The 17,851-nt window shown below is 41.2% G+C and overlaps 1 protein-coding gene across 2 annotated transcripts in view; it reads right to left on the bottom strand.

Annotated features, from left to right (window-relative positions):
- The window catches only part of TRPS1 (transcriptional repressor GATA binding 1), a 211,201-nt gene extending 210,772 nt beyond the window's left edge, over positions 1 to 429 (bottom strand). Inside the window, exon 1 of one of the 2 annotated variants that reach the window (XM_063173323.1) lies at positions 313 to 429. The gene's annotated coding sequence lies outside the window, so the exon portion shown is untranslated. The remainder of the gene's footprint in view (positions 1 to 312) is intronic. The other variant, XM_063173346.1, reaches the window with a different exon arrangement.
- Between the last annotated feature and the right edge of the window lie 17,422 nt (positions 430 to 17,851).

Below are 17,851 nucleotides of genomic sequence, written 5' to 3'. Positions count from 1 at the left end.
GGGGGTGGGGGGTGATGCACCGAGAGAAGCCTGTGAAACCCGAGCAGCCCCCGTTGCCTGGGATTATGCCCACCCACCCGCCGCTTTTGTTGTTGTTGTTGTTGTTGTTTTTATTTTTTTTTTGGGGGGGGGTATTTTGGGGGGAGGGGGTGCACCCCGCTGCCCCCCCGGGCACACGCCACGCTGCCGTGGGCGCCGCGCCCCCGCCCCGCGCGCGCCCCCCCCGCGCCCGCCGCCGCCGCGCCGCCCCCGCCCGGCCCGCCGGCCGCGGCGCCCTCCCCGCCGCCCCCGCCCGCGCCCCCCCGCGCTTACCTGTTGATTAACCGGCAGCAACAGCCCCGGCAGCCTGGAAGATGGTGGAGCCGCGGCGCGAGCCATGAACCGTCTCCTGCTGCCGGCGGAGTTGGACGCGGATTATGTGGCGGTGGCCGGGGAGTGGGGGGGGCGGGGGGCCGCGGCGCCGCTGCCTCCCCCCTCGGCCCCGCTCGGCGGGGAGGGGGCGACGGGCCCGCCGGCGGGCGGTGCGGTGCGGCGCGGGGGCGGGGGCGCGGCGGGCCGGGGGGCGAGGGCCGGGGCACGGAGCGGCGGCCCCGCCGGCAGCGAGGCGGCGGCCTGGGAGCGCGGGGCGGCCGGCGCGTTATCGGGACTGTTATCGCTTGTCAGGACCTCCGTCTCCCCGCATTACGTCAGTTTCAAGACACCAACACTATTAATATCAAAGGAGCCTTCGCGGAGGAAAGCGCCACCCCAGACGGAGCGCCCTTAAAGAGACAGTGCAGGCGGCCCCGCCGCGCGGCCCGCGCCGCCCCCCGCCGCCGCCTCCGCCCGCCGCCGGGCCACGGCCACGGGCAGCGCGGGCCGGGCCCGCCGAGCCGGGCGAGCTGAGGGGGCGCGTCGCCCCGCGGCCGCGGGGACTTGCGCCGAGTTGGAGCAGGGATAGCCGCAGGCCACAGGCGCGCCCCCAGCGCGGCCCGCGGCAGGCGGCTGTGCCCGCGGCTGTCACTGGGACCCGCGGCTGCCCTGCGGGATTGGAAACGGTGGCGGTGGGGATAAAAGGCGCGACCCACGCGCGCCGGTAGCTGCCGCCCTCGGGAGACCCCAGCCCTGCAGAGTCGGTGTCACCTCTGTGCCTGCCCCGTGCCCCCCGTTTGTGTGCGGGTGCTGAGGCGGGTGGGCAGGCAGTTCCCAGGCTGAGCGATGAACAGTCCCGTTACCGCCCGCGCTTTGATACCGGTCGCAGGTCAGCCTCGAGCCGATCCGAAAAAAACCTCACAAGTTTTCCTCCTCGTGCAGAACTTTTTCAATTCGAAATACTCTTATATCCCCCATACTACGAACTGCCAGAAGTCTGCATGTCAGTGTAAAAACTGTCTCCAAGGAGAACTGGTACATAAAAGGTTCCTATGAAAGGGTTTTAAAATCCCAAATATAGTAGGCGTTAAAAACTATGTAAACATTTGTTGGGCATTTGGACACAATTTTTCTGCAGTTAGGTGACTTTATATGGCGTGCTTTTCCTCCCGTGCAAGTTGTTTTAAGCTGATTTCGCGTTCAAATAGATGCATTCTGCTTGCTTGCAACTACTAACATTATTCAAGGAAGAACCTGGAAAAGGGCTAAATTATTACAGTTGGAGAGTTGAAGCTGCTTCCCCCCAAATATTTGAAATTGCATAACTTTTTCCTTCCAATTTTACTCTCAAACACCGGTAAAGTGTAAAGCATAAAACCTTCAGAGATACATGGTGACGCAAATGAAACCCTATTGTAAAACTTATGGCATTCTCAGCCCTCGCTCCAAACTTAAATATTCTTCATACATGTTTAATATAATCCACTGGCAGATTTGTAAAGTAATTGCTTGTGTAAATCACCCAGGAACACATTTCTCCCTCAAGTTCTTTTGTAGGATTGTCTGATAAAGCACTTTATGAATAGAAAAGCAGTAATTCACATACAAGAGGTGAACTTGTCATGTTGAAAATGGAAGTTTGCATGATTAGGCAGACACAGTAGGATCCCCGACACAGGGAAAGGGGAACTCACTGATTTCGTGTGGTATTCCCTCTGTACCCATCCACAGAAAATGAGTTTGGAGCTGCAGAGGCATACATTGAATAGGAGGGAAAGTAATCCCAAAATTTAAAGTTTGTTACCAAGTATGCCTCGATACTTAAGTACCTCATGCTTGGTAGCCCCTCGCTCATATGTGCACAGGCAGCCTTTCCTGACTTCATAAATTTACTTTTTCACAATCTGCAAATGCCATGGCTGAACCACAGCCAAAGAGACAAGCCCCTTCCACAAACTTTAGTGAATACAGAACTCTGAAAAGCAAGTATTTTTGTCATATCAATTCAAACATGTTTTTCTCAACAGTTTTCATTTTTTTATTTTTACTGAGCATGTTGGCTCCAAATGACTGTTCACTTGGCATATATCTTGCATAGGAAGGGTTAAAATAGGCAGGTTACTTGGCTAAGCATCTTACAAGCAGGGCTTGAGTGGAAAATATTTAAAGAAGAGTTATTTCCCTATACTTCTCTGCTCTGGTGAGACTTATTAATGTCTTTTTATTTTAAACCAGGAAATGATGCCCCCCGCACCTTAAATCCCAGCAAGTTCTTATGTGTGGCTGTAGCTTTCCTAAATTTTATTCCCATTATGACAGACAAACTGTGAAGACCAATAACAGCAGAAACACAGATTTCAACGTGTGTAAAGTGCGATAACAAAGACACCATTTTCCACCTGTGGAGCAGAATTATAGAGATGTGTTTTTAAAGGACATAAGTATCTCTGTGCATGCACTTTTAAAATGAAACCGCAAAGCCATTCATAAACAAAGATGAGAAGGACACAACATGTCTTCATAGTTTCAAGTAGACAACTCTAATGAAATACTCTATCTCTCAGAAAAAGTTTGTTACCGTATCTTTATTAGAAATGCTTTCATGATACATTCTGCATTTCAAGTTAAAATAAAGCAGATCATGAAGATGTCAATATGAATCTGTTTATATTCACCACAAATAACTGTAGAGAACTTAACAAAGGCAAAAAATATTTTTATATACTTTTTTCAGGCAAATTATTTATTTATGAAATAATTTACAAAGAAAATTTTTACCTTATGGCTTAGATACATTGCATATGCTTATGATTTACACAATATGTTCAGGCTCAAAGGCCCATATAGACTTGCCCCTGCTTTTTTGCCTTTTTTTTTTTTTTTTTAGATTTTATTCCTAGCAGGAATATTTCAAAAAGTCCAACTAATTCATGAAGTCATACAATAATTGTCTGACAGTTGTTTCCAATATAGGAAAATAAGTTATGTATATTGTTTTCATTCAGATATTTGTTGATTTGTTGTTAGAATGCTTTGACATTGACATGCCACAAATTGCATTAGGAGAAATATTGTAGATTTGTTTTCATTTATTATCTTCTCCTGTCAAACTTGTCCAAAACCACTTAAAAGAATTTTTATTTCATTTTGTTCAAAACTTGTAGTCTGCATGAAAGTAGGTTGTTTTTGAAAAAAACAAGTTCTGCTTTCTGTGATCGATAAGAGCTGAGGAAATGAAGGAAAAACAGCAAAGCGAGAAGATGCACAAAGTGCTGCTTTCACTGAGAGGCATGAACAAAGTAACTTCTAAATAATCCTCCGGGTTTTTTTACAGTCAGGCACATTCTCCATTGAGGGAGAGTACAGAGGCCAGTCACAGTTGCTTCTTGAAGGAAAACAGTATAACAGTCATTGTTTATCAAGATGACATAACATGCCATTTTTGCCTTTATTGTTTAATGCAGTTTCTCTTGTAGTTTACTCAGCGTAGATACAAAGAGGGATTAACAGTAAAGCATAAGCATACTTGTTTTACAATTTCAGCCTTTTAGTGCATAACTTACTGAAAGTACTAGGGCCTATAATCACAATGATTTTACCTGATGGAACATGCATTTCAGAAATATAATCCAACTGTTTACCCTAACACGTCATAAATTGCAATTCCTTAAAAAACCTCAGAGATTGACATCTGTTGCTCTTAAATGCCTGCTGCTTTAGCACACATCATCAAGAAAGTATTTCTGTATTATTCTCCCTCTGATTGGTAGTATATTACTTGAATTCTAAAGACAGTTCTCTTATACTGTCTTCAGTAATGAACATTTTGAGAAGCACTTAGTTACGTGTCTGAGGCACTCCGGTACGAGATTCTTGGGACCATAGACACGGCAACTTGCAGAATTTCTGCAGACCCACGTCTTTTCTTTGCACAACTTTTGTCACATGAAATCGTCGGGAAACTTTTGTTCCCTGTCTTACACCCTGCACAGAGTCAAGTTTCTAAACTTCAAATTGTGTGCCAAAGGCTAAAAACTACCACTGATTTTCAAAGAAATGGGACTGGGGACTCTAACGATGTGGTTGAAACGTCTCTGAAAAGAGATTATGCGTTGTGATAGACAGGGCAGCGCTGAGAACAGCCAATGAAACAGCATGCAACTGAAGAGCTAATACCATGGCATCATCCCAGATTCAACAGATGTTTTCTAGGGGGATTGGATATCTGGTAATGGGAAATGGAACCTTTCTTTTCTATGTCACTGGGTTTAACACAGGCCAGTAGCAATGGAAAGTCAATAATAAGCAATGCTTGTTTGGTCGCTCTCTCCACTGCGGGGTAGAAGAACGTCCCCCTGACTGCAGCACACCGTGGCTGGCTGGTACTTCCCCGCAGCCCGGTGGCACTGCTGCCAAAAGGGCCTTGCACAGCACTGCCTGGAAACCCTTTTCCCTGGGAGCAGCCTCCCGGGGAGGGATGGGGAACACCGACCGGGCACAGACTGCTCCTGCTAATGGTGTGTCTGCAGATAGTTAAATAACTCTGGCAGCCGCAAAAGATAATTTATCACTTTACACTATCATAAAATCTACTAGAAAATTAAAAATGCTATAACACCAGACTCCCTAAAATCATTTACATGCAGGAATCCACATAATTGTATAGATTTTGATCTTAAAAATGCTATGTAAAAGGCATTCATCCAAAGCTCTGAAAAGCCTCACATGCACATACACATTCATATGAAGTAATACATAATGAGTGTCTCCTAACAAATATCAATAAAAGAAGTGGCAACATTTCTTCCCGCATCTCAACTGCAAAATCAGCAAATCAAAACAACCTGAGCCCCCTGTCTTGTCATCACCTGTTGCCAGACAGAGCCACTACCTTTCCCTCCCTCAATTCCATATTTATCCTGCCTCCAGCATTTCCAGCGTTTCTGGGAAGGTTAATCTAGATTGGTTAAAAGTCTGCTGAAGTAAAAAAAAAAAGCTATAAGTGAGTTTAGCAGTTTTTACATTAGGTCCTATGTGCAAGTATTTTTCAATCTTACTCCTAAGGTTTGTTGCTGTATAATTGCAGTGTTCTGAACATAATAATGGTAAAACTCTCTACAGTGTCTCCTAATATAAAGCAACAGTTCTGTACAATTGAAGTGTTTGGCTCAAAAGGAATTTTCTTTCACGTGATTTCTTGTAAATACTTTTTTCTTTTCCATTTGTGACTTCTAACCATGTTCAAATCTTTATTTTAATGTGACAGACTAAAAACAACATGCTTTTATTGAAAAAAAGATTTATTCACATTTCTAATGATGCAAGGTCTCAGATTTAGTTTAGGAAAAGAAAATATCTTGCAAATATGTATATTTCACTTTGTAAAAAAGTGCACTTTCCATTCCATTATGAACCTCAAATTCATAGCCACAATTATATGGCCCAGGAGGTAAAGTAGTAGCTCTTGGAAGTCTCAGACACATAGTGCATTGGTAAAATCACCAAGATGGTGTCACTATTTTCCAATTACAAATGGAGGGAAAGTCACTTCAGGTAAACATGGCCATGTAACAAATGGTCTTTAGCGATCTCTCTCTGTTTCCTGTGAAACCTCTAAGCACACACAAGAACCCCCCAATAGCTACATTCAACCAGACTAATTTATCTAACTTTCAGAGTGCTCAGTCCTTTGTGTAAGGAAGGGCTTGACCTTAATCTGGCCTTACCCCCTGTATCATGAGCCAGTCCATCTTGCAAAGATCTGATTAACCACTAGGGGATTTTTATAGCAAAAAGGAAGAAAGATCAGCAAGTTCACAGACTCATAGAATGTGAGGCTGGAAGGGACCTCTCGAGGTCATCGGTCTGATCCCGCTGATCAAGAAGGGCCAGCTACAGCCAGCTGCCTAGGATCCAGTTCCTCCTTTTGGAGATTTCACTATTCTTCCCCAGTCTGTATGACTGCTATAACTTGTTCCTGGTCTGAGACAACTCAAAGGAGCTTTCTGATCTGAGTGAGAAGCGCACCCTGACCCGCTTTCTGTCTGACCTCTGCATAAGAATTAATATCCATCCACAAGTCTTTTAATGGTTAGTCTTTGGAAACAGGTAACCTAACAAGAATGCCACCTTGATTAACACTAAGGCTTGTTGACACCAAGATTAATATATACCACATCCTCTAGTTGTGAAATGGTAGTGCCAGCGCCTTTGTCGAAAAACATGAAACAACAGTAGGCATCCTTTAAACTTATTCAGGAGTTTGCTTCATTTTCCTCAGTGGTTATCAGTCTTGAAAGAGTTTTCCTGTGGAAAGTCATTCCTTTAGGGAAGAGCACAACCTACAAAGGCAGCAGCAGGCTTAGCTCACTTGGTTCAGCTCTCTCACATAGAAACCTCATTTCTGTTCATACCTCTCACTCTTCAGGAGCTGGATCATTTGCCTGTATGCAAGGTTTTACTAAGCACAGCATGAATCAGGCAAAAATAATGCTGGTGGATCAGCATTCGTTTACACTTGGGATCTTGATGTGGTGAAGTGCAGATCATCACCCAGAAAACATGTGCGTCCTTGTCTACTTCAATGCCTGGAAAACTGATCCCACAGAGGGCAAAAAAAGTAGTCTTTACAACTTCTTTTTTTTTTTCTCCTTCCTGACTCCACTGCTTTTAGTTCCTTTCATTGCTCACATAAAACAGACAGTTACCCTATGACATACTAAAATATTTATGTGCTAAAACTTCCTTTTTAACAATGGCCAGAGATACCTTTAATAAGCTGGTGAAAAACTTGGGTAGTTTGTGCAATTTTCCTGTATATGGTTTTGTATTTTTTTTCCAGTCAGTGTATGCATCAATGGAATTAAAAAAAAAAACAAACAAGCCAAAACAAAAATCCTGTCAAACCAAGTAACTCATCTCTGACCAATCCCTTCTCTCTTAGTTCTTTACCATTGCAAAACACACTGATATTATTGACATTAACATACTAATTGAAATAAGGATCATTAGCTATTTTTAAATAAAGGAAATAAAGCTATGCACTACATTATGACTAATATATGAAAGAGTCACTCATAAATAGAACATTTGTGATTAATAGCTTTATATTTGTGGGAAGAGGCATCCTTTTGAAATACTGATGCATACGATATGGGCAGAAATCAATCTGCACTATTTAAGAACTACAGCCATAAAACAAATGCAGAGAATTTGAAAGTTATATCTAAGAAAGAGCTATGTGACCTTAATGAGCCCTTAGCCACAGAAGCCAGAATGGCACATTGGAAGCATCCCTGGAGGTAATCATACTGGTCTGGAGCCCTGTTTTTCCTTGCCAGGAGATAGACAGCCCAAGTAGAAATCCAGAGATACAGCGAGTAAGCTGCACACTGTGATATGAATTCAGATGAGTAAATTTATTGCACTGAAAAATTAACTCTTTTTGAGGAATGCAGGTGATATAATACACAGAGTGAATCCAGACCAGCAGTGGGGCGTGCATTCTCAAGAACAGACACAGAGAAGAGAGAGTGACACTTCGGAAAGTCTATAAAAGACACTGATTTGGGAATTTTGCACATCACTGTTTGATTTGAGTTTCACATGCTTTTCTGAGGGTGTAAATCAAAAGAGGGGACCCAAATATAAAAATGGAAATACTGGCTTAAAACAAGCTACGAAGTACAGCTTTTATGGAGATGTGTGTACCTAGGCTGCTAATTATGACAAGCAGCCCAGTGAGGCTGTCAGGCAGAGAAAAGTAAACAAAAGGAGTATCAGAGAAAGGAGCACCTCTCTCATAGCAAACTTCATGTATCATTGAGATTCTTGAAGAGAAAAAGAACTCGTAGAAGGACAAAGTCTTTTTTCCCTTCCCTTCATAGTGCCATTCTTGTAGATATGCAAGTGTTAGAAGAAAAAAAGCCTACTTGGTAAGGGCTCATGCATAGCAAATTTGTTTTCCCCCTTCCCCATCAACTGTAATTACAGCCATTCAGACAAAGCTGGTTTTCCCAGTAGGACTGGCTGAAAACGCACTTCATTTACATGGCCTAATTGGGCTTTTTTGGCCAAGGTTGTTCTATGCACTGACACTAGGACTTGGTACTTAACATTGAAAAGTTCATTTTTGTGGTTTGAAGTTAAGGGTTTCATTACTTTGAAGTTAGAAAATCCAGAATGAAGGTGTGTCCTTTAACACTGGTGCTTCAGTGGTGTGTACATGCATAAGAATAATATCAGTAATTATATTGACCTCAAACAGCAAAGAGTCTGCAAATTAAATAGACAGTCATTTTATTTCCTTCTTTCCTTATGAAAAAAATAATTGAGATGTATATGCTGTTGCATGAAATATTGGTTATATGGTCTTGTGGCCTTCAGAAATCAGCACAGTGAACAGCTGATTTAAGAAGATCTACTACAGAAACAGTTTAGGAAAAATCAGCTTCTTCTATATTCTACTATTTACATTAAGTAAGATTTGGTTATTTTTATTATTTATTATTTTGTTTGTAACTATCTTGTCTCACTCAGCAAGACACAGTTCATGAATATGTATCTTACAATCTTTTCTAAGCCAAGTGCACAAGGTTTAGTTTCAGAGCCTTCCATATTGTACATGTCCTCTACAATCGAGAAAGGTTTTGCACAGTCATCAGTGCAAACTCAAGCCATGTCTAGAAAGAAAATTAATATGAATATTTCACCAGGCTTTGGTGTAGACAAGATTCCAGCAGCTGAACCTGTTTTTCCACATATTTAATTGCCACAGTAATTAGAACATAAGGGTTCAAATCCACAAATACATTTGGGTGCCTAATTCTCATTAATTTCATTTGAGTGGTAGCACTTACATCTCTTTATGGATATAGAAGACACAGAAACCTCAAGAATCTTATCTGTTCTAAAATGCCCAGACAAATATTGCTATCAGCTTCTTCAGAGCAGGAGGAGTTTTATTTTAATTTCTGATGAAGGTACATCTTAAGCACAGAAAATTGCATGATAACAATGGAGGCTGTACTTGTCTCTCACCTCCTTTCTACCCATCCAGCCATTTTGAACCGCAGAAGTTCCCAGATCATGGGAGGCATTAGGAAACTCAAAAAATAAGGATCTTTCTCTGTTGACTGCTGGAAAATGAAGCTGGCAGTTTATGCTCTTTTATGATCTGATAAAACCTTGTGAAGCTAGTGGGATGAGCATGGCTTTCTACCCCTATTTAATCCCCAGATGTAAAGAGAAACTGTGGTCACACCTCCAGATGTGAATCCCTGAGAATGAAGTTTTTGGACCTGCATGTAACTGTCCAAGTCTGGGATGGTGCAAAAGGCTGGACCCGCTGTGCTGCACTGTTCTGCTCCTCCCAAGTCACATATCCATATCCCTTTGCTCACGCTGTGCCAAAATTCCTGTAACTGCACTGTAAGCCATAAAAGGGAACTGACCAGTAGAAAATTACCTTGTCTCTTGAATTAATTGCCAGTTGAAAAATACAGGGACAGGGACAGGGAAAAGGGTTCTTTCTTTTTAGGGACTTTGCCAGGAAGCAACAGCTGACCTTGGGAGGCATGTCTCCAGAGCCACCTGTGTGGGCAGTAGGGAGAGTGATGACTACCATTAGCTGCCATTGGAAGGAGTTTCTCTCTTTTCATCCCTAATTACTGAAGCCCAGCCTCTCAGTTTAAGCAACTGGGTTTGTTACTTGTGTGATATGAATACACACCCAGAGTTACATGATTAATCACAGTCTCCCCACCTTTCTTTTTTAAACTTCAGTCTGAGCTTTGCCTACATATGTCTTGTAACCATGATACTTGCTAAATAAATGTTAGGGAAAGTGTGTCTTCAGAAAACAGAGCTTAAAACCATAAGAAACCATTACAAGCTTTGTTTTGTCTTTCTGCATAATTCTGGCCACAGAACACTCAGTACTGTCTGTGCCAGGCTATAACTGCTGTGTGAAGATAGTATATCTTTCTGAAGATGTCTGTCTTGATTTAAACACTTCCAATGTTGAAGGATTCACTGCACTCCTAGGTAAGTTGTTCCAGTGTTTAAATACCATCACTCTTTAAAATGTCCCTGACCTGATTTAGTATATCTTCAGCTTCCAGTTCTACTTTGTTGTGTTTTATTTTATTTTGCTTTATTCCATTTAGTTTATTGACCTATATTATTCAAATGAGACCCTCTCCTGTATGAATGGACTTATAGTCTATAGTTTCCTTCTTTCCCTTAAAGCAAGCAAATGAAGTTTCCTTCATGCCTTGTCCTGTATAATTTTAGTATATTTTTCTATGTCCTTCATCATTTATTAAAATACTTTTTGAAGTACAGATACTACACCTGGTCAAAGGTTAGACTTACTCTGTTCACTTTCAAACATTAGTGCTTTTCTTACTTCATGTCCACTCTTAGTGCAAATACTTCATTAGTATTTGAGATTCACATATAACTAATATAAACACAAAATATTTGTCCCAGCAAGATCCAGAGACTGACATTTTTTTAAATTTATTTGTCAATACACAATGTTTCAAAATTATTTTTCACTCTTTGTAGAAAACTGTTTTCTGCTTTAGAATTTTTTACTTTTTTTCTTTGAAAAATTATTTGAAAATTACTAAAATAAGCACAGCATACTTCATTTTCAGACTTCTCATGGCAAGAGCCACGCTAGTATAATTTACTAGAGGCCCTAAAAATAAAAGATTTATTTCTGAATGGTAAGAAAGAATCAGTCATTAGTTGTAGTTTCTGTCACAAGCCTGGGCAGCAATATCACTAAATAGTACAGAGTCACTTTTTTTTTACACTGACTAATATTACTTGGGCATTAATAAGAAAATTCTGCCTGTTGAGAGATGAAGTTATAATCTTTCAAATGAAACCAAGCTAATAACTATTCCCCTGACAAGACAAATCTGCAGGCACTAACTAAGTTAGTGGTTATCATGCTTCACACTTAATCTTGAATATGATAGATAGAGAGTGGAACTCAGGGCAATATTGAACAGCAGAAGAAACCATTCCTCTAATGTGATAACTAACTTGTGACAACGTCTTTAACATCTTTCTTTGCATTCAAAACAAAGCTGAAGTAATGTAGTCCTTTTGAAAGTGCTAAATGTAAGATTTGCACAGCTTTTGTCGTGATGAGAACTTCTAAGGCCAGACACCTGCATCAAGCAGGTTCCCAGGGGGAACCCTAGTGAGGAAGAAGGAAGTCAGCCAGTGCATCACCTTGCTGCAGCAAGAGCAGGTCTGCAGCAGCTTGGGGCACTCACAGGGATGATCCCTGTTTGGTGGAGACATCACCTATTCCTGTCACACAAGGATATGAGGTGCTTCACAGACAGAGCATCTGTCTGTGCACCAGTGTCAGCAGATTGCCATCTTGTTTTGTGCTGGTGGTCAGTGTTTGTGGATCACCACTCTGCTAGAGGCCCAAGACAGCTGTCCAAGCTGCCAGGAGGACAGCAACCCAGCCCCTCCCACTGCTTATAGACCAGCTCCTTTCATTTCCAACAGAAATGTGCCACAGCATGAAACTTCTGCTGTGGGTGGCACAAAACCCACAAGCATGTCTCTGTGCCACAAGGTTTCATCCCTAGCCTGTGCCATCCCTACAGCAGCTGTAAGCCAGTCTCAGATCTATGCTCAACAACAGGGGCTTGTATGGGGCTGACTGAATGCGTGGTTTTAGTTCTTGGTGGTTTTCTAGAGAGTATAGGAGTTAGTTTTGTTCCAATTTGAAAGCAGATCAAAGATACTCAGTATCTCCATTTCTCTTGAGGATGAGGTTCCTGGAATGGCTGACCATTGGGGAGGTACACTGCCGTGGAGCACAGCAGCCAAAAAGGTGTTTGCGCACACAGACGTGAATAGAGAGCAGATCACAAAGGACAACGTGGATAACAACAGACACAGATGCCTGGTCATTGAAGAGGGTGACAGGATGGCACAGTGGCACCTTCAGTGGCACCTTTCCATCCTTTTGTGCTTTTATTTGTTTGTCTGGGCAAATGTCTTAAGAAACTTTAAAAAAAAAGAGTTGTTTCATGTCAAATATAAATTGTGACTTATTTTAAACAATGTGTGTGTTTTAACCAGCTCTTTGACATTAAAAAGCATATTTTGTCTCACAACCTGCTTAAAGCAAAACAGAAAGCTAAGCTACAGCTCCTTACAAACAATGAAAGCAATAAATACAGTAAATTACTGTTTTATGTGAGACAATATACTAATGTTAACTGAAGAAATGGAATTAGAAAACAAACTCCCTCTGGGAACAATTCTCACACCCCTGTTTCAGAAGGAAGCAGAGTTTACTCATAAATAATTTAATGCATTTACTCCTGCTAGACTGGACTGACAGGTCTTCCATATACTAAAGCTTTGCTTCTCTGATAATTGCAAACTTTTTGAACTGAGAAAGTTGTCAACTACAAAGGTCTGTACGGTCACTGTAGGACTATCTAGGAACATAAAGATGTGCTCTGTAAGACAGTATTACTGAATTTAGCCATCATGCCAATCACCATTTAATAATAATATTCTTTCAGACCTACTTCTGTTTATGAGCATGTAAATAATATCTTCTTCAGAGTAATACAATTCCTCAGCAACTTTAACAGTTGCCTACATGAATAAGCAGTAGAAAGGAAAAGACACATTATTACTTGGGCTTGTTTAATGCAGTACAGCCACTAGAATAAAAAAGAAAACAAGGCAGCTGAGTCTGTAAGCACAGCATGATCTGTGCTTGCAGACTCAGCTGTACAGCCGTACAAAAGAACCAGAACTGAAAAAGAACTTCATGAAGTGTGTCCCCTGTTACCTGCCTCAGAAAGCAACCTCATGAAATACTGGACTTTGTTATTAGATTGGTTAGCATTTCCTCTTCGTTTCTAATTTTAATGTCATGTTTTTATCTACTTCATTCACAGTGCTGCTATATCTTCTCTTAATTCACAGAAACAGATTCAGAGTTCATCAAACCTATTTTCCACACTAAGACTACAGAGCCAGTATAATTGGTGGCTTCTTCTAACTACCATACTTTTGACTTAATCTTTCTTTATTAATCACTCAAATGCATCTTCATGTGCATACTATCTATCCCTAACTTCATGAACCATCTATCCCTAACTTCAACTTTTATGTGGCTTTTCTTTTCGCAGATGACTCTCAGGCATCATAGCTGGCTGGAGATTTCTTAAGACTCAAGTGGAAGAGAACTCGGAAGCTGGTCGCTTGACTCAGAAACTAACAGTAAGAATTTTGGCAATTTGATTTTTCCCAAAGATTATTATTCACAGTTTCTTATTCTCTGAATGGTCAGTGCCAATCTTGGAGACCATAGGCACAGATCTGTCAGCATTTCAGAGCCTGCTCTAATCTAATTTGTGGTTCTGCAAGACTGCCATTTAGACTGGTCACTAAGTAGCTGCAAGCCTTGCTCCAGTCTCGGGAGGCAAGACCATCAGAGTGTTGTGAAAGAGCTGAGTAACCGTGGCATGAGGAGAGGCGCCATGCCCGACACAGCTCCAGCACTAATCCTTCCTGTGGAGCTCCCCAAACCACTCCCACCAGTGCAGGAGTTCCCACTCTTCTTTTGCTACTCACTGCAACCCGAGGAGCTGGAGGAAGATCTGATGCTGCTATTGCTGGTCTAGCCCTCCCACAAATTCCAGCAGGGAAAGACAGTGAAAATTATCTGGGAATGAGCTGAATCAGCTTCTTTTGTGTCAGTGCCATGGCCGCACCCGCTGTGTGGCCAGTTCCACCCAGCACTCATCAGCTTCTGAGTAGGAATTGGCGAAGGCTTGTGTGTTTCCGGACTTCCCCCCACGCTGGGAGAGTGATAACCTGGGTCTGGGAGTAAAAGGACTAAATTTAAATCTCTGCCTAAACCTCTGCCTGGGTTTTTCATAAGCAAAACTTGGATCTCACCATCTTCATGGGATCCTGGAATGAGTTTGTAAAGGCCTTCACAAGAGATAGGGTTGTGATGTGTGGATTCTTTGTTCAGGATTTTCAGGAAACTGACCAGCAGTGTTGGTGCAGGAGGGCCCGGACTTGCAAAATCCTTGGGCAGGAGTCACGTGCTACATTCCTCTGAAGACAGGGAGAAAAGCACAAACCTCAGCACCAACATCTCGGGATCTGCCTCTGGAAGAACAGCAGCAGCCCAGCAGCTGGCAGCCCCCACCTTTTACATGTATAAATGAGCAACGACCCCAAAGCACCTGGGGCACACACACTTGAGTACAATCACAGTGTTTTAAAACGTATTTAAGTATGAAGAGCAAAAGGTCGATAAATTGCTTCTGGACACTCATCTCAAGCGTGTGATGCCAGCTCAGCAGCTGTCACCATTTTCAAGTTGCAGTGTCTTTATCTCTGGTGCCCCACCCCAACAGGATTTGCCTGCAACCTTTCCGAGGGGAGGAACAGATACTTGCACTCAGGAGTGCTCAGGGTTGTAAGGCCTATGCAGCACCCAACGTCAAAGAAAATAGCAACAGCATGTTGAATAACTGGTTTGATGTGTATGCTCATCACCCTCCTATTGTACGCTTGTTTCCTAGAAGTGCCCTGAAACAGGCACATTTATAGTGTCCTGCTGATATGAACATTCTTACATTTGTCAAATACAAAACATTGGTGCCACTAGTTTTTTAGCTTGTGTCTGATTTAACTGAATAGTCAGACTTGAACTGGATAGAGAATTGATTAGACTTAGTTTCATTTATGTTTGTTTTTGGTTTTGTTTTTGTTTTTTGTAGGATCTATGAGATACAAAGTGTTGCTACAGAAACACTGAGAGACTTTTCATCTCACAAAAAAAAAGCTGATCAGGCTTTCACAGAGGGCACTGTGATGTGCCTGTCTGATATGCATGACCTTGTGTTACAGAGACTTGTGAAAGTGTTTGTGCTGCTATTTACTGGGTATCAAATTATATATATGTGCTTGTTAAGAGAATAACATGTGAGTTTGCCTATAATCGTTGCAGCTAATATTGTTATGCCTCAAACAAAGAGTAAATGGAAATCTTTCTCAATACATTTTCCTTGTGTTTGTTTATGTGAATGTACTTCCTCTATAATTATGGGCATTTTCATCACAGAAGTACATATGGGCTAAAATTTACAGATAAGCTTAGTCTCATCAGTTTTGCTGAACTACTGGAAGTTCAGCCAGCATTACTTCATATAAATGAAAGAAAAACATTGTAAATGCAAAAAAACCAATCATGCAACTTTGAGAGGTAACAATAAGTGCTTAAAACTCAGAAACTCTAGAGGTGCACACTCAAACAACAGCTTGACTTGATTTTAAACTTTTAGCTCCACCAAGCCTCCTAAGGTCTAGGACAGTCCATCTAATAAATGCCTGAATCATGCCTATATATTAGAGTGTTTTAATTATTACATTTCAGAGTTGCCACAGGAATACAAATATTCTCTATTACCAGTTTTTGCAGTCAGAGGCACAAAAGCAAAAATCACATATAAATGTTAAACTTTGAAACGTTCAGATTTATGCACCCAGGGTAAAATATTCCTGGAATTTAAGAACAACATTAAATAAGTGATTATCTAATATACAACAGCAATACAGGCTGAAGTATTTTTTCTGATTTAATTCTTGCTTCATCTCCAACAGCTGTGGTTCAGTAAGGCATCCAACCCCGATAAAAGTAATTCCTGCGATAGAAGCTATACCACAACACTTGGCACTTTATTCTAATGTTAAAAACATGTTCCATATTTCTCATGGAATTTGTTTAGCTTCTCCTTCCAGCCATTAGATCGTGTTATGTCTGCTAGACTGAGAAACCCTTTATTATCAAATTTTGTTCTCATATATATATTTATATCAAATCAAATTCTTTGTGTCCTCCCATATATCTTAATACTCTAGGATCCCTGAACTCTTCTTCTCTCCGCTAAATCACAAGCAGCAGAACTGGGCACAGTAATTCTAGTGCAGTGGTAATTTAACTTTGGCAAACAAAAATTTCCAATATGACTTTTTGTCTACAACATCACTATTACTACTCATATTAGGCTGACTATTCAACTCAACCATCTAAGACCATTTCAGACTATGACCTCAATTCTTTATGGATTACTTTCCTTGTTCTTGTGTTCACAACACTGAGTTTTCCCATCCTGAAACATTTTGGTTCACCACAACTAGCTTGCTAGGTCATTCTGTACCAACAGCCTGCATTCTGTGTTATTTATCATTCTTTCAGTCTCTGCACCATCTAAAATGTGTAACTTCTATATCTTACTCAAGAAATTGCTTAAGGCATTTTAAGCAGTAGGCCAAGTCAACTGATGGTTGCAAAGACTCAGGCGTTCTCTGATTTGTTAGTACAGTATTAGCTTTATTTTAGACTGCTCTTTTTTCCCCAGTGTTCCCTAGCCAACTCTTTAAAAGTCGCTATTATATACATGTTATTTGGACTTGCTGATTTTAAAATGACTAATTCTGGTAGCTCTGTTTATCATCACTCTTCCTCACTCTTAAAGTGGAAAGCTTCAATTAATATGTAGTACTATCACATTTTTTTTCCCTCAAACATAAACCATATGCACTTATTTAGCACTTTTGCTCTTTCTCCAGTGGTCAGATTTTTTAGTAATCAATCAACACTGTCATTTTGATTCTGTTTGCCTTCAATATTCCTAACACATTCTTCTTGTTACCTTTTGACTGCCCTGACCCATTTTCTTCTAAGTTCTTTTGCTCTCCACCTCAAATGTGTATACTTCCTAGCCTATTGTCACTGATGTTGTCTTTTTATTTCTTTGTATAGGCAGATAGTTTTAGATAGATACATACTGAAAAAAAAGGAAGAATATTTGTTATAATCTTTACAGAAAATTGAATTTCCCTTTAAGCAAAACTGGTTTTTTTTAATCCTCTAGACTTCCTTTTTGACTTGGAGAGTGGTGGAACCACTACTAGCGTCAACCAGTAGAACAGCTTCTGGAATAGTAGATCAACTTCTACTGCTTTGTCTGAATTACTATTTGTGTTCTTGTGTTTACTTCCACCCCCATCCCACCTTCACACAGAGAGAATTGTTTTCTATGTAGAAACACGCATAGCAGCACGAAGAAGCCAGCAGGGAAGCACTAATGAAACAGAGGTATGATGCAGAACATGTAATTAGATTTGAATTTGTAGTGTAGTGTAGCAGCAAAAGAGTGTAGCTGACGGAAGTATCAACTATGCAAGAAGACATAAAGTGTATTATTTCCCTATAGCTCTGGTCTGACCATGGACAAATTATTATATTCAGTCTTGAGCACCTCCTTAGTAATTTAGGAGGAATTCAGGGAAGAATGACAGAGTGATTACATGCTGATCAAATAAGACTGAGGCTATGGACACGTGAAAAGAGCTCAAGGCTTGAGCCTGAAGCAAGTTGTATCATTGCATTTCCATAGAAAGAAGCTAAGCATGATTA

The sequence above is a fragment of the Melospiza melodia genome, chromosome 1, assembly GCF_035770615.1.
Source record: "Melospiza melodia melodia isolate bMelMel2 chromosome 1, bMelMel2.pri, whole genome shotgun sequence".
NCBI lineage: Eukaryota > Metazoa > Chordata > Aves > Passeriformes > Passerellidae > Melospiza > Melospiza melodia.
Note: the sequence above shows the minus strand (reverse complement) of the source record. Positions and strands in the feature narration are given on the sequence as shown.